Here is a 26,266-nt window from a genome sequence, read left to right on the forward strand (position 1 = left end):
AATATAAAAAATATATTGTAATATTTATATTAAACCAATTATTTATTATTGTTTTTTGTGATATAATTTAAATAAAATAAAAAGGTAGTTATTCTAGTAAAGTTATGAAAGCCTAACTCTCTCTGGCTAAATGAATAAATCTCTGCCTGTGAGAGCGCGAGGTGTTGCCTGTAGCCCTCCACGCTTTCAACTGACTGCATATGTTTCTCTGGGCACTGCACGCCTTGATTGACAGTTCAAGATATCCAATCAGAACTGCGCACTTTTAACACAATTTCATTTGCCCAGTGTTGGGTACGTCATCACTCGAAATAGCCAATTGCAAACGTCCGGATATGATGAATTTCAAGACCATTTCCTACCTCTTTAGCGCCCCGCTGTGGTTGCATGTGGCAATTTTTACTGTTTCAAATATTTTGCAGCTCTCTTGGAAGAGGCCGAGCTATTTAAACTGCCACAAGGTGTCGCTGCTAGCCATGTTCTACATAACCCGTTTCTATGTATCTGTCCATAAACGTTGTTCATTCTTAGTCTCTTAGTTTCAGTGTTTATATTTCCTGAATTTTATATAATTATAAACATTCTCCATCTCTTATGTGTATAGCTGTATATTATTAGATGATGGTCAGGAAATTTCTCAGTGAAGCTTGCAGGTTTTGGTGAGGGACATCTTATTGATGACCGGCTCGATAACTATGTTAGACCACTATGGTTGCCAGGCTTCTCAATGGAAACAAAAACTGAAACTTTTTCAAAAACAAAATAAGTTTGCAAAAAAAGAAGGAAAATGGCTGAAACTCTAAGCAAAAATTTATCCAAACAGAGAATTAGTGTTGTATTCCTACTTACATCATACCGTTTTTTTAGTTTTATGATGTGTCTCAAACTAGTACTCTCTGAGGGGACTTTCAGGGGATTTAGGGCATTAGGAGGACAGCTGGATCCCTGAACTGAACTTTATCGTCCCCGAAATGTACGTATCTGTTTGGAGAGAGTGTGCACATGAAAGAGCATTGTCTTTAGCTCCTGATCGATACAGGATCACCTGTATTCTTCACCCTCACCAAAGGCTAATGTGTCTGTTATTGATTTGAGGGGGAGAAGAGAGAGACAACGAAATGCACTCAAAGACACTGAAGAAGGATGATATATACTGACAATAGGTCAAAGTGAACAAGATGAGAGTGGAAAAGAAACGGAAGTAAATCAAAACACAAAATTAAAGGGAAAAAAAGAGAGGGCTGAAAAATGTTTAAGGAAAAATATAAATAGAGGTCCCATAATAACATTAAAGCTGAGTGAAAAAATTAATCAGTTAATTTTCCTAACAAAAAGATTTCTAAAACTACAAAAATATTGATCCTAATGTCACACTCATGTGACATTTAAAGCTCCCAAAAGGATTTCAAATATGATTTTGCTTCTGCATTGATTATTACAGATAATTCTGAGTTCAAGTAGGAGAGGAAGACAAAGAGAGAGTCTGTTGTGGAAATATGGGGACACCATTAAGTGGAGCTCTATGGTTGGGGTCAGAGGTCAAAAGTTGTTTCTTGAGCCCTGCCTAGGGGTAAGGGGGAAGGGCCAGTAATGACTGACAGATGTTTTAGGAGTGGGGGTGGAATTTGTGATGTGTTAATGTTTTTCTTAAAACACTGAAACTCAGACACACACACACACACACACACACACACAGGATCCCTGTGTTCTCAAATGTCGGCCGGTCCAGCAGCAATTGTGTCAGCTCTGTTATTTCTGAATGCCCTGACAAGCACATGTGACTTATACTTTACCTAGATCCCTGAAAATATGTACTTAAGCCATCATCAAGTAGCTGTCAAGAGAATAACCAGACACTCAAGTAATTTTACAGTTGAACCTGAAACTTGCAAACAAACCCAAAGACATTTATGTACTGTGACAAAGAAGAAAAAAATGAATGTGGACATACATGAGAATTGACAAAATAAAATATTTTTATTGGATTAAGATCCAAGACTGTTAGCTCTTTAAAGTCAAGATTTACAGTAGACATTTTGACATTACACAGACGATGGGTTAGTTATGTACACTACAGTGCAAAAGTTAGGAGTCAGTAAGAATTTTTTTTTTTTTTTTAATTAATACTTGTATTCAGCAAGGACACATAGTAAAGAGATTTGTAATGTTTCAAGGGATTTCTAATTTAAATAAATGCTGTTCTTTTAAAATTTCTGTTCTTGTAAAAGTTCATCAAATAAACCTTAAAAATGTATCACAGTTTACACAACAATAAGCACAACTGTAGTTTCCAACATTGATAATAATCAGAAATGTTTCTTGACCAGAAAATCAACATATTAGAATGATTTCTGAAGGAACATGTGACACTGAAGCCTGGAGTAATGATGCTGAAAATTAAGCTTTGCTGTGACAGGAATAAACTACATTTTAAAATATATTAAAATAGAAAATAATTATTTTAAATTTAATAATATTTCGCAATAATACACTTTTTTTAATACTAAATATTTAGTGAGCATAAAAGATAAAAAAAATCGTATCTACCTTAAACTTTTGAATGGTAGTGTAGATGGTGTCATGAATAGTTGCATACTATTTGTTTGAACAATGTGTTTTTATGAGCTTTTCAGCTGTTTCTTTGGTTTAAAGGTGAATTGAGTTATTTTGTTGCACTTGAATAGTGGCGTGAATGTAGCATAACACAAAAGCAAATGTTTTCAGTTACTCGTGCTGGTGTATCTCAGTTTTCAGTAAGCCATGATTGATTTATTCCATGAGCGAAAGTGTCTAATAACCAGTAGTCACTGAGGTAAACTAGTATTCGCTGGTCATGTGATCTCAGTAAGTCCGCCCCATATGAAACAATCTGCTCTATGTAGAATAAAACAGCTTTTAATAGGATACTGATATTAATTTTAAACACATTTTTAAAAGTATCATACTTTTCATTGTACATAAATGGTAAAAATACTGAATGCACCTTTTTAGTTGTAATTAATAATTAATTTACATTCAGACAGTATAAGCATGTATAGTCAGTATGCTTAGACGAGTTGAATTAAACATCTCAATCTCTTTCCTCTCAGTCTCTTTCTTGCTCTGAGGTTCATTGAGAGCAGCCTTTCAAAGACTAGAAGTCTGCAAAATCAGCACCCATAAGAAGGATGTAAAGAAAAGGAAGAAGCACAAAAGAGAGTCAAAGGAAGAAAAGAAAAGTGAAGACAGCAGCTGGAAAAGGGGCCTCGGGTCCCCCACACACACACTACTCCAGCTAAGACTCCTCTATAGATCCATACGTCCTCTTTTGCTCACATTTTTTCTTTTTTACCTCACAAAACCATATATTTTTGTTTTTATTTAATGAGAAAAAAAACTATATTGATACCATTCCAATGTCTAGCAAACACACCCACATCCTCACTACAGTTTATTAAAAAAGGGTTAGTTTCTTTTCAGACAATACAGCCATATGTCATCTCTGTTGTCATTGTGATATGGATCACTGCATCCCATTTCTTGCAAACACGAGTTTGTTCACACATTGTCTTTTTTTTTTTTTTACAGTTGTGTATATGAGCATGTATGTGCAGAAAACTAGAAAAATGTGAGTTATAAGTGTATGTAGTGGCATAGAAAATGGATGAAAATAAATCATCTAAACATTTATATTTAGTGTTCCTGGTTGTGTATGTGTGTGAAAATGAAGGAAGTGCACTAGTCTTTCCGTGAGTTTGTGTTTGGTGTTAAGGGTGTGTCTGTAGGATATATTTATTTTTTGATTGTGCTAGGTTGTTCAGGATGTGTGTGTGTGTGTGTTTGTGGCACTGGCAGAGGGAAAGAAAGGGTCAGGGCAGCTGGGCTGTGTTCCCGTTCTTGTCGTGATATCCCAGCAGCTGCTGGGTGGTTGAAAGACAAGTTCCGCCCTGCGACACGGGCCCCTGTGGTTCGCCTGCCACTTAGATTGACAACTGAGTGACACCAATGAGGGTTCACCACCCCTGCTCTATAAGGGTTACTGACTGACCGTGAGACTAACCTCTCATCACGTAGTTTAATCTCTCGTTCTCCCACACTCTTTTGGCTCACTTGATGATTCCAATGTCTTCTACGATGCTTTCTGTCCCTTTCTGCTTTACTCATGTTTTCTTCATTCTAAGTATATCGCTAACCTATCTCATGTCATATTTTGTTTTAATTTAATTTGATTTATCTTTTTAACAAATACATTAAAATCATGTCCAAATTGTTTTAAGATAATATTACAGTAAAAAGTGTGAGAAAATGTATTTTTGCTAAATTTGTATACAAAGAAATAGGAGCAGAACTTATGACATTACCAGAGGATACAGCAACATTATTTTGTCTAAATGTACTGAAAACAGACAGAGAGTCAACTAAAAACTTTTAGATATGAGAAGAGTATAAAAACCCATAACATCGAGTGCGTATGCAGTGAGAGGCTGTGATTTTGACTAAAAAGAGACATTAGTTGGGTGTTTGTGTGTGAGAGAGTGTTGAAGGACGCTTATGTGCTGATGACGTTAGTGGTTTAGAGTTACTAGCGCTAAGAGGTTTGAGCAATCAGGTTTATTTACAAATCTAGTTTCCTGACACCAAACCTCCTTTTACTTATATGATCTAGAGTCAAAACGATGAAGAAACAGCATAAACAGAGGAAAAAGGCTGACCCTCAAAAGTTTGTGGTCAGTAAGATTTTTTTTTTTTTTGTAATTCCTACTTTTATTTTGCAATAATGCATTAAATTTGTCAAAAGTGACAGCAAAGATGTTTAAAATGCTACAAAAGATTTAAATTTGAGCCAAGGATTCTGAAAAAAAATTGATTTCCCAAAAATATATTAATATTAAATATATTAATAATGCATATTAAGCAGCATTGTAACATTGGAAATAATAAGAAATGTTTCTTGAGCACCACAATCAGCATATAAGAATGATTTCTGAAGGATCATGTGACGCTGAAGACTACTGACAATTAGTTTTGCCATCACATTAATAAAATAAATTTAAAAAATTATTAAATCAGAAAACAATTATTTGTAATGGTAATTATACATCATGCTATAAAATTCAGCCTGGGAGAGCATATAAATAAGATAAAAAATCTTCCAACCTCAAACTTTTGAATCATAGCATAATTACAGAGAATGTCATTGGTAAGCAACCGAGAAACAACTAAACATCATTCATCAGTGGTATATAATGCTATTTTTGCACAAGCAAGCTCAGTGTTTTCATACCACAGTTGCATCTACCTATCTAATCAAAACCGCCAATCAACGCCTGGCACCTTCCACTATTTCATTTACCCTATTTTTAAACAAAAAAACAAAGTACTGACCTCTTGCGTGACTATTTGTATGACTTATTCTCTTGTACCAATGCTGAAAAACAAGAAAACCTCAGACTGATTTAAAACAGATGCAAAACCTCCATCAACAAAACTGAAGTCACTGATTCACATAAATGTCACGCATTGGAGAAAATGAAAATATCATTTTGTGGTTCACGACGGTGTTTCTTCTTATACTCTTTTGGGTATAGGGCCGTGCTTTTTGATTTTCTACAGTTTTGAGTTGATTAAGAGAGATATACGGGGGAACTGTTTTATTTCTGGATTTCTGTTAGAAGTGCATAATAAAAATCAAAAGGAGAGCCGTATTACTATCTTTACTTTGGCAGAAATGCAAATGGAAACATAAACACGACTCACTCCATGATAACACCCACACAAAAGATTAAAATAAGACTTGATTGCATATTACTCAAAGAAAAACACTGGTAATTTCTGCTGATGACAGAGATATGCTAGAGAATATAATAGTCACTTTGATGAAAATATCAGAGCAGAACAGTGAGAGTGTAAGGCGGAACAGTTGACCGGCCGCCAGGGTGAGAGGTTGATAGACAGATCAATGGTTTAACAGAATAACATCAGTCAGTCCAAAACTCACATTCTGTGTAGCACATAACGTATTTTCATGTTTGAATGGCTTAGAGTGTGCATGTGTATCTATGGTTGAAATATATATTTACTCTGGCACAGGAATCATTTTGCATATAACTTACCTTAGCATTTACAAATATGTCTCTGAGTGTAGTGCACATTAGTACAGTATTTTATGGGGATAAGGACCACAATCGCATAATAACATACATAAGTATGTTTTATTGAAAGAAAGAAAGAAAGAATGAAAGAAAGAAAGAAAGAAAGAAAGAAAGAAAGAAAGAAAGAAAGAAAGAAAAAAAGTGTCAAACTGAGTTGCGACCTAATGACTCTACAATCTTACATTTATATTTACATTTATGCATTTAGCAGACGCTTTTATCCAAAGCGACTTACATTGCATTCAAGTTACAGTTTTTACATTTTATCAGCTCTTGCTTTCCCTGGGAATCAAACCCATGACCTTGGCGTTGCTAGCGCCATGCTCTACTATTTGAGCTACAGGAAAGCCACGGTACAGCGGTTTCTTTTGCACTAAACCGCTGTAATGGGCTTTAAATAAGGTTAATTAGCTTAATTATGTTTAATTTGTGTTTGAGTGATAATCTTAAAAGCTGATAAGAAACCACAGATGTCTTCTGGTCCCACATCCTGAGCACAAACACACCACACACACAAATTTTTGAAGCTGCTTTGGTGGACCTGATAGTAAGTAATGATATTGGATATATTCAAATTGTACTCCTTAATCCAACCCTCTCACAAAGCTTTTAGCATTATTACAATTTAAAACAAAACATCACATAACTGATTTATAGTGTGAGGCTTTTAAACAGTGAGGACTGCTTTAAATGACCCCACATGTTGGCTTTTGTGATGCATGAAAAAGACAATGAAGTTCATGCAAACTTTGAATATTGGCTTGAGATTGTATAAGTTTTGAAATCTGTATGTTATATAGGTCTTATGACAGAAAGATAGATAAAGTATTTGTATTATTGTATTATTATTGTTTGTATTAATTTATATTATTATTGTTTTAATTTAATCATATTTAATGTAACATTAATTTATAAAACTAAATAATTTACCTGTATACCGTACACTTTCATTCAAACACTCCCACATACTACACTCTCATTAAATATTATTTAAAATAACCGTTTTCTATTTTGATATATTAAAAAAAAGTTTCAGCAGCCATTACTCCAGTCTTCAGTGTCACATGATACTTCAGAAATCATTCCAATATGCTGATTTGAAACATTTTTTTATAATTATGAATGTTGAAAGCATTTGTTCTTAATTCTAATTTTTGTGGAAACTGAAATTCAAATCTTTATATTTTTAAATGTCTTTCCTGTCACTTTCAATCTATTTGATGCATTCTGGTTGTATAACCGTATTAATGATTAATTTGAAACTTTTAAAATGGCATATTTTAATTTTATTGACCAGGGTGGAAGAACCCTTAAATTCCCAGAATGCCATTAAGTGCTTAATATTTTTAGAAAATCAGAAAATTCCTCTTCCTGTCATTCCTGCTTAGACTGAAATTCATTTTCATGTAAGGTGTGGCTAATTCAAATTCAAATTTCCACTCATGAACTGAAATGGAGCCAGTTCTTAAATTCTGAATTTTGCCTTACCCTACACAATTCTTAAAAGAAAATATAATAAAACTTTCAAATCATTTGACCTTTTTTAAACTTTGCAGACTGAGGGTTACTATGTTCCCATAATATAGTTAAGTTTAGCTATAGCAAACCCCATCCCCTTCACACACACATACACACTGATGAGGTGAGATGTTAAATATGATAAGGCCAACAAACACAAGCCAAGAAATAAGCATTCATGAGACACTGAACATCAGTGAACTAATCAAACACAGACATACACTGTACAGAAAGTAAAGATTTGACCTCCTGATGCACTCCGTGAAGAACCAGCCGTCCGTGAGGGCATGAGGCTGCTTCGAAATCTTTCCTGATTATCAAAGAGCAGCTGGAGAAAGTGGGAGTCATGAGAAACTTCATTTGATCTGACAAGAGGAGTGATTTTGGCCACTCACCTTTTTTGCCCTCACTCTATGTCTTGATATTGCAGGTGGGAACAATTATAAAGCAGCACAAATGGTCACGAGAAGCTTGGATTATTCGAGTAATGCAGCAGACACACACACACACCTTCTTCACTAGTATGTCAATTGACCATTTTTGTTCATATTCTTACACTAGCATATATATATATATATATATATATATATATATATATATATATATATATATATATATATATATATATATATATATACACACACAAACAAATTTAAATCCAGTTGCAAAGTATTTGCTTCAGATTATTGCTTACTTTAATCATGGTTTCAAAAAAAATGTCCTCCTGTAAATACAAAATTATAATTCTCTAATGTTGAGTATTTCTCAAAATGTTCATTTTTCAAAACAAAAGTAATAAAAAATAACAAATTGGGGACAGTAAGATTTTTTAAAAAGAAGTTTTAAAAAGAAGACTTTTACATTGACTGCTACAAAAGTTTCAAATAAGTGCTGTACTTTTGAACTGTCTATTTATCAAACAATTACGTTTACAACATAAGAAGTTTAGAAATGTTTCCTGAATGCCAAATCAGCATATTAGAATGATTTCTGAATGATCGTGTGATGCTAAAGACTGAATTAATAGCTGCTGAAAATTCAGCTTTGCTATCACAGAAATAAAATTAATTTCAAAATGTATTACAATAGAAAACAGTTTATTTATATTGTAATTATATTTCACAATATTACTTTTTTCAGTATATTTCTGCTCAAATAAACAGCTTTGGTGAAAATAAGAGACTTAAAAAATTTTAACTGGCCCCAAACATTTGAACTAGTAATGACATTTTAATGCAAATTTTACGAGTATAACATATAATAACAAAATATAATAAGACGGTAATGCTTATGTCTCACAAGCACAGCCACAGGTTCGGATGAGTAGCTTTGTTATTCCTTAGGAGACTGGGCTTGTCTGATGGGGTTTCCTTCCGCTCACTGCAGGGGCCTCAGCACTGATTAAAGGAGCAAAGCAAATAAAACAAACAGCAATCAGAGATGGGAATACACACACATACACTCAAACACATGCATAACCCAAATCAAGAGAGAAAATATCTGATCAATTCTAAACTATGAGGGCTGGGTTACATTTACACAACTCATAATTACACAACACAGTTGCATAAACATACTGTGTATACTAAGAAAAACAGATGGAAACCAAGATAAGGATCAACTTTTTCACCCATGAAAAACTGAATTTTTAGCGGTTACATTACAACAAGCAGTTCAAAGCAAGATTTAGACGTAATCCCTGTCAGCAAGAAAACCACACACAAACTCCAAAAACCCCACAAACATCGGCAGTCTTTCTCCTAAGACCCTGAGAAACCCCAAATCTCTTTGATTTCGACATTTCCCATGTTTTTCCTATTCCGAATCCGCAGCATTTATCAACATCATCCATCTGGCACAGACGGCACATCACATTACCCCAGGAACAACAGTAGGCCCTGGTTACCATGACGGCAATGCCAAGCCTCATTTCTCTCATTTGAGAAGCCTAATTTATTTGACAGGGGGAAAATATAAGATACACGTATGCAGATTCACAGCCTGAGACACATACTGATTCATATACAGCCACTGACAGCATGCATGTCATATTAAACAGCCGAGCATACTGATATGCCTGACCACACACACAGTCTATTGCTGACTCTGACATTTTGTTACAATACTCAGAGTCTGTCATCCAAATATGGAGTGTCAAAATAGTATGGATTAATTTCTAATCTTAAATACCCTCATTAGGCCAAATTATACTAAACTTTATGAAATCCTCACCATCCTGAAAAATATGCCCAGAATATAACTGTTGAAAAGAACCAGAACACTTCTCTCGTGCTGGACTTCAAACCAACACCCCCTCCCTGTAATTTTCTAACAGGCCATTTTAGGCTTGTAGAATGTTTAAATTACCCAGAAGGCTTCCCGCTGGCTTATACAATCTCCATCCAACATTCACCGCCAACCTCACAGGTACACACACACATAGACGCATGCAATTTGGGACCGAACGTTTGTGCGCCGATCATACATTCTCGCACTTCAATTTCACAGTAAGCGGTTTTTGTCATCAATATGGAAATAAAAAATGAAGATGATGAAGATCAAACCATGGCTCCTGGGCTCCGGTGACTGAGAGCGGCGGCAAAATGAGCCATGACATCACATGGTGCTTTCCTGCTCATTGCATAGCTATACCTCTTCGTTTTGCATCTTCTTTATTTGATTTTTTTATTTTCTTTCTTTCTTGCTTCAAAAAGAAAAGGAGGGATTTGTTCTTAAATAAAGTTTTGATTGGCAACGAGGGCTGGGGTCCTTCAGAGGGGCTGCCAAAGAAATGCCTGGCAGAATAAGAGCTAATGTGACCATTTCAATTATTCTTCACACACACAGAGAGTCTGGAAGCCATTAGTTTGCAACCCCCTCAGTTTAGGTTTGATGGTTCCCAGGTGAAGGTTGTATTTTCGATGTCCACATGCGTCTCGTCGGTGGACACAATTAGCAACAACTCCGACTGATTTCACTCATAACCCTCCTGCCGAAAGCTGCCATGTTTGAGAAGGAGAGCTGCCATTTTCTCTCAGATGAGGGTGTATACACACGCTTGCAATCAAAACAGGGAAGGAAATGAGCAGTCACACGCAAGCTGGTACGCGTCAGCTGGTCCTAGTTAAAATGAGACCGTGGGGTTTTGGGCTTCTGAGAGCAGCTTTCCCTCATGCACTCTTGGCCACAGTCGCACACACACATTGTCATTGTGACACTGACATTGAGAAATAACGATTCCTTGTTGTGGTTCGTCTATTTTCCCAGAAGTCTTCACTTCTGTAAATGGCTATCCACAAAGCCTATGAAAGTGAGTGAGGTTCGCAATCATGAAAAATAAAGAATAAAAACCCAGTAGGCAACTAACCTAGATCATCACAGAAATCAAGTGTGTATGGTAAAGGAAAAACCCTTTTCTGTGTTATTGTTTGTGTGTTTGTGTGCGGATGTGAGAGAGAGAGGGAGTGAGAGACCAGTGGTTGGTGAAGTGTGAGCTTCCACTCTGACAGCTCCAACAGAAGATTTGTTGAAAGGAGGAAAACAAATCCTGCTTTCTTTCATTTGCGTCAGCCTGTCTTTCATCATGTGCTAAGACAGAGAAACCAAGGGGAAGAGAGAGAAACAGGCGTGATGGAGGAGAGAGACTGATATGGTTAGATAATGCATATGTGTGCCTTTGTCTCTCTGTGTGGCTTAGTTTCAGGTACTCAGGGCCAACCACAGACATCCTGGAAATGAGAACTTCAGAAAAGAAAATGGGCAAATGTCACGCTACTTCTCATAAAGGTGGCATGAAAAAGAGTTTAGATAATAGAGTCACAGAAATAGAATACAGAGACTACAGACTATTTGTATGTGAGTGTGTGCCAATAGTCATGATGCATGTTCCAGTAGAGCATGGGTTCGATTTCTATGGGATGCACAGACTAATCTAAAAAATGCATACCTTGAATGCAATGTATAAAAACATTTGTCAAATGTGGAAATGTCTGCCAAATGATTTACACTAACTTAACATCTTTATAATCAGCATGATAAGGCCAGTTATAACTCTGGGTTAAGTAATGTTTCACATCTGTAGTTTTGAAAGAGGATTATCACTGCTTTTAACACTTGGTTATGAAGTGACGCTAAAAGAATATAGTGTGAAATGATGCAGTGTTAGAATATAATGGTAATATAAAGCAGCAGACAACCAATCATAAACTACTTCACTGCTTACCTCATTAAAGAGTCACAGAAACATTCACACATCTGAGAGGAAGAAATAAAAATGTCAAAGAGTGACAGCATATGCGTTAACTGGGCTATTAAAAATGTGTGTTATTTTTGTAGTATGTTTCAGAATGTGATTTCCATACTTTTTCATGATTTATCATGATTAAGAGGTATAATTGATCTTGAGACACAACAAAAACTTTTTAGAGTGAAATATGAGAAAAACGCTGTTGTTCTATTTTTTTTCTTGTAACAGTACACTTAGCCTTTTACGGGTAGGTAGGCCTACTTAGAAATTACACTGCATTACAAGAAGAATTATGGCTATAAAAAAAATTGTATAGCCACAAACAAGTACTGCACACAAGATATAGGCTACTACGGTGGCCGAGAGAGCTCAACGCGCTGCAAATAGAAAAAGCACCAGCAAATCAAGAAAACATCTTAATTAATTTGACAGCAGGTGCTGCAAATGCTTACAACACAAACAAATAAAGAAACGCACTGCAAATGCTCACAACACAACAAAATAAATAATTTTATTTGCAGCGCGTTTCTTTGTTTGGTTGTGTTTGTTTCTATTTGCAGTGCATTTTTTATTTTTTTGTGTTGTGAGCATTTGTAGCGCATGTGTCGTCAAATTGATTAAGTTGTTTTCTTAATTTGCAGGTGTTTTTTTCTATTTGCAGTGCGTTTCTTTATTTTTTTGTGTTGTGAGCATTTGTAGCGCGTGTTGTAAAATTGACGAAGTTGTTTTCTTAATTTGCAGGTGTTTTTTTCTATTTGCAGTGCGTTTCTTTATTTTGTTGTGTTGTGAGCATTTGTAGCGCGTGTTGTAAAATTGACGAAGTTGTTTTCCTAATTTGCAGGTGTTTTTTCTATTTGCAGTGCGTTTCTTTATTTTGTTGTGTTGTGAGCATTTGCAGCGTGTGTGTTGTAAAATTGACGAAGTTGTTTTCCTAATTTGCAGGTGTTTTTTCTATTTGCAGCGCGTTGAGCTCTCTAGGCCACCGTAGGCTACAGATAGAGTAGGCCCCTGATTTTCTTTGGGTTTAGCAGCATAATGTGGTTTTCAATCCAGTAGGCTACATAAATGCTTAATAAGGCTACGTTCATACATAATTTGTTTTTTTAGGGGGGCTGTTCCTGTCAGTTTTGTGTTCTGCGCACCGCTCAAATGTTCGAGACTCTGTAAGAAAGTAAACCGCTGTCAATCCCAAACAGTAAATGTGTGAACTAGGGGTATGCAATACATATCGTCTGCGATAATATCGTAATTGTTGTTTAAGCGATGTGCAATTTGACTTTATCGAGTATTTTGCAAAAAACAATCAAAACACCCCTACAGAGTGCACCCATTCATTACATGAAGTCTAGACTAGAGCACGTGTGCATTTAGAGTGTGTGCATGATTCAGTCTAATAAAATGCATTAAGAATGATCACAAAATTCAAGATATGGGGGCAGAAAATGTGTATATAATTTCATATAGTCAAAATTTCACGAAGAGTGCTGTTTTTTGTTAAAAAATAAGCATGATTGTGATATTGATCTTATACAACAGTTCAATAAACAATAAGTTAACATTAAGAGACTTACGTTTTAGACACAATATTGCCTGTTTTTGCTCCATTTCGCCAACAAAAAATAATTCCAAACAGCTACAGCACTGTTTTTTGCGTCTCTGAACAACATGACGATGTTTAGTTCCTGAATGAATCAACCTTTTAAATTATTCGGTTCAGTCGCAATGACTCACTTGTTAACAGTGACACGCTGCCACCTACTGGCGGTTTTAATTTCACATTCAAAGTATCTGTTCATTTTAAAATAATTTCAAATATCAGAATTAAATGTTTTATGTTTAAAATATCAAAACATTATGCCTTTGTAACTGCAAGTTAAAGCACTCCATGTCCCTCTGAGCGGCATTAAACAGTGTGTAAATACATCTAAATGCCATTCAGATTCTACTTCTGCAAAGATTAATTTTGTTGATACTGGTTTCATTTGTTTGGTAACAGCCTAAATGTCTTATATATGATTAAATGTAACAATTTGACTCAAAAGATGCACACTTTTAGAAAAAAATGGCTTTATTAAAGGTAAAATTGCCCATAAAAGGTAAAAATCCATTTAAACTTATATGACAAGATTAATTTATATTACTGATGTGAACTGACCACACAGAATATGAAGAATATCAAAAACTGCAGCTGTAGTCAGATATCAGCACAATAACACACTCGGCAAATATATCGTCTAATTATCGTTATCGAAAAAAATCCCAAAAACAAATCGAGATATCTTTTTTTTTTTTTTTCAATATCGCACACCCCTAGTGTGAACTTATCTTATGTTGATTCACTATCCGCTTCTCTGATCAGTTCGGTCAGTCAGTCATCATCAGACTAATCTTCCAACGATTCGTTAAATGAATCGATTCAAGCGAGTCATCTGTCCGTGAGTCGGACTTCACTGGTTCTGCAGTAGGTTCATGCGCAACTGAAGCTCTGCAGGATATATTTTTTGAGAACTTTTATTTTTAATATTTCTGACATGGTATGAACACACCACCATTCTCAAACTTTCCGCAACTTTATAAAGATATCCGTAAATTATAGCCTACAGCTATATCAATTGTTGAAATATTCGGAATCAGTTGTTAAACAGGTCACATGTCCATCATCTGCCGGTCAGTTAAGATTATTAACCTCTGAAATTTAAGAACATTAACTCAAGTCTATGGTTTAATAATTATTAGTACATTTTAAGTATGGCAGTCCCATTAGCCAATGTGTTTTCTGTGCCCTAACTCTGTTTCTTTTTGTCTGTCTTTCTATGCCTGTCTCTTTCTCTCATTCCCTGGCCTGTCTTTCTCTTTTTTTCTCCTTCTCTCTTGTCTGTCTCTTTTGCCCTCTCTCAGAGACCAATCATTGTGACCTCATTCTTTGCACAATGACATCAGTGTTCAAAATGACCAATTAGTAGAAAGTGTGAGAATTCTAACGAGTCTGTTGGGAAAATTGTATGTGTGTGCCTGTGTAATGGCCATGTAGGTAAAGAAATAGCACATCATTAATGAATGACCTCCAACAGCTGGTACCTGAATGTAAATCTGCGAGCCTTTGGTGTCTTGCACATTTGATTTGTTATGAGATACAGTCAACACTAAAGTGAAGCAGTCAAAGACGGTAAATGGAAAATGTCTGTGTGTGTGTGTGTGTGTGTGTGTAAGTGTGTTCCAGCTGATTTAATCTTGGCTTTCCTTGATACCATCCACTGTTTCAGCCTGTAGACCCAACATATCATCAGTCATACCTGTCATCAACTAAATCCCTCTTGCTCTCTCTCTCTTTCACTCTCTCTACTTGTCTCTCGCTTATTTCTCTCCTTCCCATTTAAACGCACACATACACACTCACACATGACTTCTTAGTCCCCAGCGTGTTGTTATGTGATTCTCCTGCGCAGTAAATGTTCTGTATACAAGTTCCTTTGTGTGTTCTCTCTGACTTCTTATTTGCTTCTCTTGAACAAGAATAAAAAAAAATGGCATGGCTACAACAGTTCTTATCATATGAGTTTTTGGATATGCACTTTCCTCCCCAGATATCGGTGGATTTTTGACAAAGGCTTACTCTGAAAGAAAGGGAATTTGGTTTCTCTAGTCTCTAGTTTATACTATTGGAAGCCGAGTTGAAGCACAAAAAACTTTTTCTATTTAAAAACACATAAATATTACAAATAAATATTTCGGTAGCATTTTACAACAAGGTTTGATTTCTTAACATTCTTTGGAATTTATTTTTGTAAATGTTGATTTAAAAATGTATAGTAAAATCATGTTTGTTCATAATGTTGATATTGTTCATTTAATTTGCTGTATTATTGTTTATGCTGCAAGTAATTTGGTTGTGATTAATGGTGATACTGCATGCATGTAGGCCATTCATCTTACTTTTACGAGATCTATCTGCTAAACTTTCATCTGTTTGTCGGCTCCAGATGTGCTAAACTGCCAGGATGATTGACAATCTGTTCATCTTTAGTGTAGTTAAATGTTCCTGGCAATTACATTTAGTGTTTTGTAGACTGAGAAATTGCTTTTGGATGAACACCAACTAATTGACACAAAAACATTACAACATAATTTACCAGTGTAAACACAGTTATGCATAACTAGACTTACCCAGATATTTCATGGTTCACTTCTCTTATATACGTGTATTGGCTGCTTTCAGTTAAAGCTTTAAGTCATCCATAAAATTTCAATCAAGCGAGTGTTTCGTTCCCAGATTTTTATTTGTCTGAGCCGCTTTAAAATGTCAGTTGGCATTAGAGTTTTTGTCTCAGCTGTTTTTTAATTAGATCCTTGTCCTCACTCGGTCCCAATCGTTTTCAACACAGTAGCAGAGGTTTTCATTCGAGCATTTGGCAGGTGCCAACAGTTGAGATTGTACCTTTCAACACCTTGATGTTATCACTACACAGTGGGAAAATGGCACAGACAGTTGACTGCGCAGCTCAAGCAAACACATACTTCTATAGGGATCCATGGGATTTGATTAAGAGGTCTGGTCTAGGCAGCGTAGTGCATGAGGTATTGACGATGGAAAGTCTGGCTGTCAAGAATTAAATGTAATAATAACAGTGGAGACTTAGTTTTTGAGATTTAGAGGATCAAAGAATTAGAGACTCGAGGGCAGAAGTATCTCTAAAATGATGTGTATGTGTGTGTGGGAGAAAGAATGTCTTCAGAATTTAAAGGTTACATGCACACTACTGTTCAAAAGTTTGGGGTCAGTAAGATTTTTTAATGCTTCTGAATAAGGTCTATTAATTCTCTGCATATATACAATCAAAAATGTTTTCCATGTTAACATATATATTTGATTCCTGTAATTGTAAAGCTGAATTTTCAACAGCCATTACTCCAGTCTTTAGTGTCACACAATCCTTCAGATATCCTTCATTCTAACATGCTTAATATTTATATTAATGTTTCCTTTGTTGTGTATGTGTTAAAACTGTGATGCATTTTTTGTTCAGGATTCTTTGATCAACAGAAACTTCAAAAGAATAGCATTTATTTAAAACAGGAATCTTCTGTAACAATAAAAATAACTTGACTCACTCTTAATCAGTTTGGGTTTTTGCTGAATTAAAGTATTAATTTCTTAAATGAAAAATCTGACTGAATGGTATATATAAGGATTAAATAAGTAAATCAAGTTAACTAATTAAGTTAAATATTAAATTGATATTAAAATATAAACATAAAACAATACAAAAATTCAAAAGCCTTAATAAAATATTCTTATGTATTTTTGTACAATTTAACACTCTCATGAACCATTTATTACTCTCGTGAACTTTAAGAGACATTTTAATCATTTAGGGTGTAATATTCTCTTTTCATGCATCTATCATAAGTCAGCAAGAGTTCTAATTACATCTCAACTTCATGGATAGTTTGCATCTCCATTATCAAATGTCTGAGCAGTTCAATGTTGAGTACTGCTTATCCTCATCCATGTGTTTGTTTGACAAGTGCAGCTTGAATCTTTTTTCCTTAGTCTTTTAATCATACTTCCCTGAAATATTATTTTTAGGCCTACCATTACAGTTTTCACAAATTCATAAAAACACTATAAAAACATTATAAATGTGTCCGACACCTGAACAACATATAGAAAGGAGTTATCTGTTCATCTAGTAATATTAACGTGTATATTGAATTGAATTTTATGTGAGGCGGCGAATGTCGACGACAGTATATTTATGTCCAGTTTTAACAGTGGAGGTTGCTCAGTCTGTCACCTTCAGGCAAAGCGTAGAGGTCAAAGTTCAGTTTCGTAGAAAGGTTAACAGTCACCCACTCCTCCCACACTCACTGCACTTTACTCTGGCCATCATGCCAGGCCTCGACCCCATCACTGCCATCAGCCACATCTTAGGAATCTGCTGAGAGAGGAGACTAGAGGTCAAAGTTCAAGACCCCATGTGGGCGGAGCCACATTATCGCTCTCTTTCTCTCTCTTTTATACGTCTTTTTATACGTATTGCACTTCTGCATGAGTGCAGAGGCCTGAAGTTCAAAGCTACAGATGCTGCTGTCAGATAAAGCCATCGCATATAGCATGTACGTAAATAGTAGCATGCTAAAACACACATGTGCAAACACACCCCTCCTCTGTCATTAAGGACCATTTTCTAAGCTTCCTGATCCTTCATCAGCACCTTCCGCTTCATTCCTGATTGGCAGAAACATGCTGACCTCGGCAGACATCTGATTGGACGACCCTAAGGTCTTGTGGTAGCCATCTACACCCCTTGTCTAAGTATCTAGGGTGGATGTTTGTTCAGGTCTTTGATCATTTGGAGCAGACAGGATGGGAAAAAATACAAAGGGACTGGTTAGCTGAAGTCTGAATAAACTGTAAGCATTCACATTTTGGTCTCCATCCTATAACCATCTAAATAAAACATCCACATTGTTATTTTAATAGCTGATGAATGGCACATTGAGGTGAAAAACAAAGCCACTGGATGCCCTGCAACACTTTTATCCATTTGAGAGTTATGAATGAGTAAAGCTTAGTTCCGGAAAGTATGTTTTTCATTCATTTTGCTTATTGTATAGAGATGATAGTTTGTCTTAGTGTCAATACACAGCACAAATTTATAACAGCAGCCCAGCTATATATTATTGACTTTTCATAATTTCAAAAACTAATATATAGTATATTTAAATTTTTAATAAGATCCATCTCATAATCTCACAAAAAACAAACAAAAACAAACACAATCCTAACTGACAGCTTGCAATGAGACAGTTTTGTGTTATCACTTATGTCATAATGTCGCACTGCCCCCTGCTGGATAAGATATGTATTGACCTTCACAGAAAAGTTGTCTAATTGATGTACCATATTGATATAAAGCATATAATAATAGATTATTCATTTTAAAATCAATTCATTCGAACCACTTGATAATGTTTGTATATATAAACTCCATCTAGAATATTAACATTTAGGGTTCCAAGATATCACCACCTAATTTATGCATTTATGACCCATTTATTTAAATGTTACATTACATTTCATATGAGCATTCTGCTAAAAATATGTGCTATGCACATCTACAGCTAATTATAGCCTATGATCATTAATGTGCTTTTTAAGTTAATGGAGACATATTTGAAACAGGTATCTCAAAAATGCCTTGTTCAAAAATTTTAAACAGCATTCGTGGAATGCCTTTTTTATATTTACATTTTATATATATGTATATCTTTCAGCTATATGATGATGATGATGATTAACATAACTAATAAACTACACATCAGTAGATAACTTTTCCCAAATAGCACTAATTAAATAATTAATATGCTACACCTTACTGCCATTGATCTGCATGACAGTGATGGCAATTAGTAAATATTCTTTGATGGAATAAAATACCAGACCATTGATAAAATACCAGTGCGACTCGGTGGCCTACAACGCCTCATCCAGACATTTCTAGCATGTCAATTTCCTATTCATCCTCATGTGTCATGCATCTTTTATGTGAAAAAACAGACCATTCTTACTTACTCCACCTTGAATGGTGGTAATTGAGGTCTCGGTGAGCTGCACAATGAACTGATTTGAACTATTGTGACATGGAATTATTCTCTGGTTAATTTGGAGCAAGTCTAAAGGTTTTGTTCAGCATGTGAATGGAATTTATTGACTGGTCATATAGGATGGAATAGGGTGCATATTTCCTGGAGATTATTTTACGTGCTCTTTGGTTGGCCTTTCCCTGCTTTTTTTCTCTTTATAAGACTACAAAGAGGGGACAAATCTGTTTGTTAGCTGTCTAAGAATTCCTCATAATGCATTAATATTTGAAGGCCAGCCACCAGGGTTTAGTTATCAAATCACACTGATTCAGAAAAGAAGTCCACTTCAAAAAATAGTCTTCATCTTCTGGCCCATCTTAAGAAACCTAAGGAACCTTTGGTAAGGACTACTGCTACTCTTTCAGTTGGACCTGTCACTCTGTTGCTATGAAACACTCAAGAAGGTAATTAGTGAATGAATGAAGGTGGGTGCTATGTGTTAATATATTAAGTATGCAATGCTGTGAGTGCATTATAAGGAATGTCTTTGTGAGTATGTTTATTTGCACATGGCCACATGTATAAAAACCCAGCATTGTGCTTGGACTTCAGCGAACGATTGTAAGATGTCCTACTTCACTCTTCTCTTTTTAGCCCTCGGCACTCTGAGCAGCTTCATGCTGAGGGAAGTAACGGCTCTCAGATTGCCACTTCCTGATGACAGTGATCCTGATAGATTTACATGGGGACAGTTTCCTGAGGTAAGTGCTTTTAGGTAATACTCTTTCTTTTTCTTTTCTTCTTTTACTATTTTGGGTTGGAATGTACAGTATGTGTGGAATTGTGGATACAGAGTAAATGCACTGTCATAGTTTGCCCAAAACATAATAGACTTTGATCTAAGTCTTCATATCTAACAGGATTAAATAAACTTGATTACAAGGGGTTGCACCAAAATAACAATTTCAAATGTAATTTTTTTTTTATTAAAATGATGATGATGATAATTATTGTTATTGTATGTTTTCTTTATCTTTTCTCTAAGGCTCATATATGATATTGTTGAATAATATTTTTTTTACATTAAGTTGTACCATGTCATTAAAACGTTTTATAATATATAATTTTTATTTTGATTACAATTATTTTTATTTTATTTCAATTATTATTATTAAATACAATTATCTTGCACCATGTTATTTAAAAATAATAATATAGTTATAAATTTCATATTAATCTTACTTTTTATTTTGATTAAAATTTGATAATTATCAGTGCTGTTATTGTTGTCTTTTAACTACTTCTTCATACTGTGTCTATTATTTCTGAACAAACATGATTACATTAGGTTGCACCAAATTAAAAGAAAAAAAAACAAACATTTAAAGGTTCAGAGCAAGCAGAAATATTTCTTTAAGGTAACAAATAAGCAAAGTTATAAGAAATGTAAATATTGTAGGTCCAGCTACTGTTAGAATCCTCTATACTTCTGATTTGAATTGTATAGTGGAAATGAGCAAATAAAACATAACAATAAAAAAAACCCCAATAATAATTGTAAATTTAAAAAATAGTGAATGCAACGTCTTAGTTTGAAAGTGACATCAGTGACTAGTGTATCAGTACAGTCCACTGATTACTAAATCAGATTTTTACCATTTCTTCTTCTATATTTTTGTTGTCAAAGAATGCTCAAGAGATTCCCTGGAGTCTGGAGATAGAAGACTTCACTCTTAACGTAGCCCCAACCAGCACCCGTGTGAGCTTTCCCACCATCCTGCGACTTCACCCCATAATAACAAAACCAACACACCTGCATGCCAACCTCCCCCTTCGCTTCAGGCGGGATATGCAGATGACCCCAAGGGAACGCGCTAAGTCCAATATCAACCTCCCTCAGCGCTTTGGCCGGTCCTGCACTATGTGTGCGCGCTCAGGGACCGGACTCTCAGCCACCCTACCGCAAAGGTTTGGGAGGAGAAACATATTCCCTTTAGACCCTTTCCGTGCATTGACTCTCTACACACGCACACCTGAATCACCATTTCCAAAAGAAAGGTAAACTTGAACATTTCTGGTATCAACTGAAACTGATTTTGGGTGATTTAAAAAAAATATAATTTATATACAATGTATTAATTTCATTGAATTTCTAACAACTCAAGTCCACGACTACATGCTTGAAACAGTAGAAGACTGTAGAAGACACTGTAAAGAACACAGACTACACAACTTTAGATTAATGAAGCCCACAAAAACAACAGCTGTTTATGAGAGATGTTTTGTTCACCAGTTTTATGAATTTCCTATTTTCTTCATGCATTTGCCTCTGTACCTGTCTGCTTGTAAACTTGTTTGAGTAAATTATGAATAACACTACACTGGTGACAGTGTGTTATTATATGTTTCAAAATAGTTTTTTTTGCTGTTATGCCATTGAGGAACCATTTTTGGTTCCTCAAAGAATCTTTCAATCATCAGTTCCTAAAAAAACTACTTTTTTGTCTTTGTCTGAAAAACATTTGAATAATCTAAAGAAACTTTTCCACCATAAAGAACATTTTATACAAGAAAAAGGTACCACTGATGTTAAAAGTTCTTGATGGAACCATTAAAGAACCTTTATGTTTAAGAGAGATTGAACATCCAACACCCATAATTGCATCAATGTTCTTTTCATTCCTGCGTAAAAAAGAGCCACTCAGCTTTATCCTACAAATGCACTCTGCAGTACAATGCTTAATGAGGTTGAGGTGTTATAAATATACTCTTTAATCAACTGGAATGTTTGATGTTGATTCTCTACAAGATGGTCTGCTACAGGTTGCTGAGGAACAGTGTGACATGCCATTTGCCCAATAATTTGCTAAACAAACACACACATCTAACCAAGAGATATAAAACACCTACATCATATAGGTGCACAAGATACAGAAGATATATGATCCCTCTCTACTTTGCTTTAAGGTCTTATTTAAGTTTTCAACCAAGAGACAACCCAGCCTTCCCTTGGACTGTGATTTCAACCTGCAGGGAACAAATGACATAAAAGAGAACTGGTGTTTTCAATATCAAAACCCTTCCTTGCTCTCAGCTTTTTGACCTTCTGTATTCATCCTATGATATAGATATCCATCACTAGTTTCACAAAAACTCATGAGGTGAAATTTCACACAACCTACATGCAGCACTTCTCTTGCTATAATGCCGTTTATAGCAATCTAAATGAAGTAGGTCTACTTTATATCCAAAAACATCTAACTGCATCAGCAAATGTTTAAACTGGATAACACGATCAATTTTCTCAATTGTCTTCTTTTCATAACAAACAGATTACAAACAAACACTGCTATGGGTGTAAGAAGATGCCCTAAAATAGTGTTGCATTTACTTTGAAAAAAATAAATAAAAAATCACTGAGAAATTATTGAAATGAATTTTTAGTATATTTCACAAATAAATTCAAACTCCCACATCGAAAAGAGCAGTAACAGTCAGGCAAAATATAGGCCTACAAGACAAGAGAAAAAAAAACACTTACCATTTACAAATGTGATTGTCCAGAAACTGAGCAGTTTACAACCTGTTACAAATAACAAAACAGATAAAACACATTTTGTTATTAATAGACGAGCCCCCAAATTCTAAGACTGAAAAAGTATTGTCTGGCAAAACATATAATCTTTCAATCTAACTTCAAGAAAACATTTTTTTCATATGTCCAGTTACTAAATCCAATGTTCCAAAAATACACCTGAAAGTGTAATTAAATATAGGCTATTCACATCCACCATGGTCAGACTGATTTTGAGGATGTATTTGTGGAAAAGAAGGTTTGAACTGAACAGAAACTGAGAACTGGATAGGTGAAACGTGTTGGCAGTTAGCCATCGCATTAAAGTGAGTGAAATGTTTCTCATTTGGCAAATGATATAACATAGGCCTAGAGAACTCGAATCGTAGCGCTGGTGGGTGCACGAGCTTTGTCATTTAAAATAGGCCTACTATAGAATAACGCTATAGATAACTTTTCAATGTCAACATCTATTTTACGTTTACAGAACGACTTTAATCCGCGATGTCATATTCAATCGATGTTCATATGGATCCCGTATCCCGCGTTCATTTTAGAAAGAAGTTATTAGATTTCCTGACGTACATTTGCGTCCTTACAAAATTATTCGGCTGTGGTAATATTACACTGATAGTGTCAGATGGTACCATGACACTTGTTTTACTTCAGTTAATATTTTTAAAATAGGTTTATTTTTGGAAAGTCCGTTTCTGTACACAGATCCTTTCTTTTTTCCAGATCCATCTGTTGTGAGCAAATGGGATAAGACGTAGAAAAAGGAAATAAGATTTTTGTTCAGAAATGCTCTCAAGTGTCACACTGTTGACGCTGGAGGCAAACACAAAGTCTTTGGTCGCTTGACTGGCCAAGCACCTAGCTACCTTTACACGCAGGTCAACATGGAGAAGGGTGTATATATGCTCACATGTATAGTTGCATATAGAGAAAATACTTTCATTGTGTAAACTTGTAAACAGCGTTGCTTTCAGTTTAAACTTACCCGTATTGACCCGAATATAAAACGACCCCCCTTTTGGAAAAAGGCTTTTTGAAAACCAAATCTTGTTTTTTTCCCCTCTCTCTCTCGCTCTCTCTGTAAAACACATTTTTTCTTAAATTATTTTCATATTGCATATTTTTCCTATTTTAATTTTTGTTTTGAAAGTATGGTAAATACTGGTAAAATGTACCAACAATGACATTTAAAAAATACACTTTTTGATATACCATAAAATTAACAGATAGCCCATCTGAATTATGTTACATTTAGTCCATCCATCTCATTGTAGCCTACCAAAATTTTATTAACAGTACAAATTAAATCTTATTGTAGTCTTCAAATCTGGGTACTGTTATGTTTTAAAATCACTTACAGAGGACGTTTGTTCCCATCAGGCTAACATGACAGTCACGACTCATGCCGCTGTAAGCATTTTCTTTTTATTTTGTTTTCATTCGCGATCTTTACAACACACATTACATTATATTTCATGGCACACTCGTTTTATGCGTTTTTGGCGCCACCTAATGTTGTGGGTGTTTTACTGACATGTCAAAGTCTAGACCGGCTCCTGAATATAAGACGTATATTCGGGTCAATACGGTATTTGTAACCACATATTGTATCCTGACTCAGCTCACGCTAATAAATTAAGAAATAAATCAAGAAAACCTTTTTCAGCATTGCTTTGGTTGATTTAGGTGTTGTTTGGAAGGAAGCACAATTATGGAGTATTTAAAGAATCTTAAGAGATACATTCCAGGGACCATGATGATCTTTGCTGGGATCCGGAAGAATGAGGAAAGAGTTAATCTAATAGCATATTTTAAAAAATTCACATCATCCACTTAAAACAAGTTTTCTCACAGTTTACTCTTATATAATTAACGGAGTTCCTTTGGAATTCTTCAGCTTTTAAGAACTGCCGGGTTCTCCGGTAGTGGGCGGGACTAATGCGTAAGCGGCAATCTCATTGGCTGGCGCTCACCTATTATCCTCCCTGTTTTGATTTCAGCGAATCAGTTCGAGCGAACGCAGATAACCTGATTAATATTCATGAACCCAGCAGCTCAATAATCCTTAGTGCGTTTTATATTGTTCTTATTAGTTGTAGAATTCGTAGTAGTTTTCTTATCAGTATTATTTGTAGTTTTGCCCCTTTTAAAAAAAATAGAAACACTAAATGACAAACAATATTTTAAGCACCAAACCTAAGTTCAGTCAACATGACAAATATGCATTCATACATGGTTATTGTAATTACTAAAGTTCTATCATCATTTAATGCTCAATTATCATAATATCATATAATGTTTGACTGACTGATGCTAAGTGAGATATTTATAAACTAAAAAAAATTACAAGCCAATGGAGATTCTATTGCCAAGTAGAGGGTTGATAATATTTACAATAATCAATTGAATTTGATAGGTGTCTCTCCCATTGTCCCACAGAAATATTAAAATAGTGTAGATTAGTGTACAATGTTTTATAATAATCATGTATTCTATTTAGTGGCCATTCCATTCATTTAACATATTTCATATTGGGGGCATCCAAGTTATTTGACATATTTGGACATTTAAAAAAAAAAAAGTAACAATAGTTAGTTTCCCTGGTAATTAGTTTATTTTATAATGATGTAACTCAGTTACTGTTTGTGAGAAGTAACTAGTAATATAACTAATTACTTTTTTAAAGTAATGTGCCCAACACTGCATACTATACAATGATTTATTACTTGTCTTTGTTGAATAATACAGAATATAAAAAAAGCTTTAAAAACAAAAAAAATTTGCAATTAGATTATTTTCCAAATTCGTTGAGCCCTACTTGCTGGATCCTCTTCAGTTTGCCTACAGAGCAAACAGGTCTGAGTCAACATGGGACTGCATTATGTTCTGAATAGATAGACTAGGGACTTATGTGAAAGCAAGGGTAACATGACGTGTGGCCAACACACAGCAGTGAGTAGTGAACAAACATGCACACACACACACTGTGAACACACACCAGAGTGTGGCACCCGGGGAGCAGTTGGGGGTTCGGTGCCTTGCTCAAGGGTCTCGCCTCAGTCCTGGAATTGAGGGTGGAGAGAGCGCTAGTCATTCACTTCCCCCACAATCCCTGCCGGACCTGAGACTTGAACCTGTGGCCTTTGGGTTACAAGTCCGACTCGCTAACCATTAGGCCACGACTGCCCGAAGATC

At 35.2% G+C, this 26,266-nt stretch overlaps 1 long non-coding RNA gene and 1 pseudogene across 2 annotated transcripts; one reads left to right on the forward strand and one right to left on the reverse strand.

Moving 5' to 3' along the window:
* Positions 1 to 8,324: 8,324 nt before the first annotated feature.
* On the reverse strand, positions 8,325 to 24,556 carry LOC306847164. The gene is made up of 6 exons (XR_013782133.1): positions 24,426 to 24,556; positions 24,057 to 24,100; positions 23,024 to 23,065; positions 22,393 to 22,509; positions 21,296 to 21,439; positions 8,325 to 9,046 (listed from the first exon to the last, which is right to left on the reverse strand). It is a non-coding gene; the product is annotated as an uncharacterized lncRNA (long non-coding RNA).
* Positions 20,109 to 21,725, forward strand: LOC306847163 (annotated as a pseudogene). The gene is made up of 3 exons: positions 20,109 to 20,243; positions 21,170 to 21,540; positions 21,640 to 21,725. The product of its transcript is annotated as an uncharacterized misc_RNA (transcript).
* Positions 24,557 to 26,266: the final 1,710 nt, after the last annotated feature.

This window comes from Barbus barbus (genome assembly GCF_936440315.1).
Source record: "Barbus barbus genome assembly, chromosome: 27".
In the NCBI taxonomy this organism is placed as follows: domain Eukaryota; kingdom Metazoa; phylum Chordata; class Actinopteri; order Cypriniformes; family Cyprinidae; genus Barbus; species Barbus barbus.